At 42.5% G+C, this 2,492-nt stretch overlaps 1 pseudogene; it reads left to right on the plus strand.

Moving 5' to 3' along the window:
* Positions 1 to 233: 233 nt before the first annotated feature.
* On the plus strand, positions 234 to 356 carry LOC115872093 (annotated as a pseudogene).
* The last annotated feature ends 2,136 nt before the right edge of the window (positions 357 to 2,492 follow it).

The following is a 2,492-nucleotide window of genomic DNA, read 5'->3' on the forward strand; positions in this document are numbered from 1 at the left end:
ATCATTTACCATAACTGCAAGCATTGTCCTAAGTCTAACATATATTTGGTGGAGATGACTTGGGAGAAATCTTTCTGTTTCCCACACATTTCGGGTGTTTATTTCCTCCCAAAATAGGAAATATTCTCCACCAATACCTACTTCATGATTCTGTACAGGTGTAACTTCCCAACCTGGTCTATTTTATGTATTCATGTATATAGCTAATACAATAGAAAAAATATTTTGTGCATGGTTTTGGATTGATGGCAGGCCAAACCCCATAGACTGCTCATAGTCTCAGAGCAAACTGTAACCCCGAACCATTGCCTGGCTTTGTCCCATGGGTGTCGGGCACTGAAGTGGGTTGCACAGTGGGAAAAAAAAAAGAAAAAATATTTTAATACTTTATAGGATGGTGATGCTGGAACAGGCCTGGGAGATTTTTTTTTAAAGCTAATCTCTCTATTTTATGGATGAAGAATCTGAAGTTCAAGGAAGCTTAATGGCATTGCCTAAGGCCATCCAAAATCCGAGCAGCAGAGCCAAGACTGAAATCCAGATCTTCTGACTCTCACTTCAAGTCCTACCTACTATACAAATTATCTCCAAATTTTAATCTCATCTTTGTTTTTGAAAAACACCTATTTTTTATTCCGGATTAACTGCTGGGCCTGAGCCCACTCAGCAGTAAAGCTTCTTCCTACCATCACTACCCTGGGTAGTTGACTCCTCTTTTGTTTGCAGAGAGAGATTTGGACTAGACTATGAAGGCTTCTCACTGGCAGTGAACTTTAAAGCCCATGAAAGATTCATCACCGAGGGAACTCGTAACTTTGCATGACCAGAGTAAAAATTCTACTTTTATGGCAGCCTGTGTTTTATCCTCTATAAATTTTATAATAGTGATTAGGCCTAAAGTATGAACATAATTTACATATATCAAAATGCCTCAAGTTCCCACCCTTACAGCTAGTTAAACACTTACAGTAAATACAAGGAAGCACATTAGCAGGCAAAAGGCTCCTAGGTTCTCAGAGGCATTAATCAATGGAGCCTCTCTGAGAGAGAATGAGAAAGAGAGAGAGAGTGTGTGTGTGTGTGTGTGTGTGTGTGTGAGAGAGAGAGAGAGAGAGAGAGAACTGAGAGAGAGAGAGGGACAGAACTGAGAGAGAGAGAGAGAGAGGCAGAGAGAGAGAGAGAGAACGATGGCACCCTTCTGTATTCTGTGTGTGTTCACATAGGACTAGTTCTTCTGCACGTTCATCCTTTTACCCTTTCCCAAAATGATCCGCCTATATTTCCCAGAAAGGCCTTTTATTCCTGCACATTGATCAGAATCTCTTTAGAAATGTCAGTACAGCATAAGACTTTAGAAATTGTTGCTACTTAACACGACTGGCTTCTCCCACCTGTGCCCAGAATATGTTACAGGCTATAGATAGATGCAAGGCCTGTCCCTGGATACTCTGCCGTATCCCTCCTCTTCCCTGTCCCCACACTGAGTTCTACTCTGGATTGATTTTGCCTCCTAGCAAAGAGTTCAAGGTTATCGTGGAGGGATTTAAGCTCAGGAATGCTGGCAGATGTGTACCAAGGCAGCGGCAGCTACAAATAGCGTCTGGTACAAGCTTTCAGCGTAAACATCAATTTCTCCAATTTGCTGTAGCCTGAGAACCTTATAAGCCTAGCGAATGAATTGTGAGTGTGGGTTTTGTGCTGGATGGATGAAGCAGCAGTTCTTCCTATAAAGTTCTGTGCACGTACACCGCGTCTTCAGTTTAAATGTTGTGAAGGCGGACAAGGTTACAGCGACTTCACTCGCTGCCCTTCTTACCTGTGCCGGCTTCAGTCTTGCACAGAGGCTGCCTTGCCATCTCCCTCCTGGATGCTGATGGGGAAAGTGACCAGAGCTTGTTTCCAAACCCCAGAGTAATGGTTCTCCTCCAGTCTCTGTGCGCATTGAGACTTCATACCCCGACCACAGCCTTCAACTCAAACTGTCTTTGGCCACACATTTCATCAAGAGTCGTACCCCATAAGCATATGTTCTCTACAGCTTCCAATCGAGCTGCTTCCATGTGCTAGGCACTGTGCTCAGTGCTTTCCACAAATGATCAATCACAATATGAGAAGTCAAAAAGTATTGCTCTTAGGGCTCCTGTTCACATACACGTGGGTTTATTCCAAGCAGAACATGTTTAAATACGTTTCTGCTATCCATGTATGGCTATTGACAAGTTCTCTCAGCAGCACACTTTTCTTAGTCTGTTTAGGGTGACTTAAAAAAATAGGTCCAATAATTCACAACAGAAAGGTCAGTCCAGAAAGTTATTCCAAAGAGGTCATCTTCATAGATGTTGTTGAAGGACACAGAATGATTATGGGGGTTTATTATGAAGAATTTTTAAGAAAATGGAAAATTACATTCGTGAGAAAAAGGACAGGAGAGCTATGACGATATTCCTTTCCCCCAACCCCCATCAGGACACGATGTCTGCTCATTCTTCAAG

This window comes from Echinops telfairi, unplaced genomic scaffold, assembly GCF_000313985.2.
Source record: "Echinops telfairi isolate 266 unplaced genomic scaffold, ASM31398v2 ScPeMD7_3;HRSCAF=10, whole genome shotgun sequence".
In the NCBI taxonomy this organism is placed as follows: domain Eukaryota; kingdom Metazoa; phylum Chordata; class Mammalia; order Afrosoricida; family Tenrecidae; genus Echinops; species Echinops telfairi.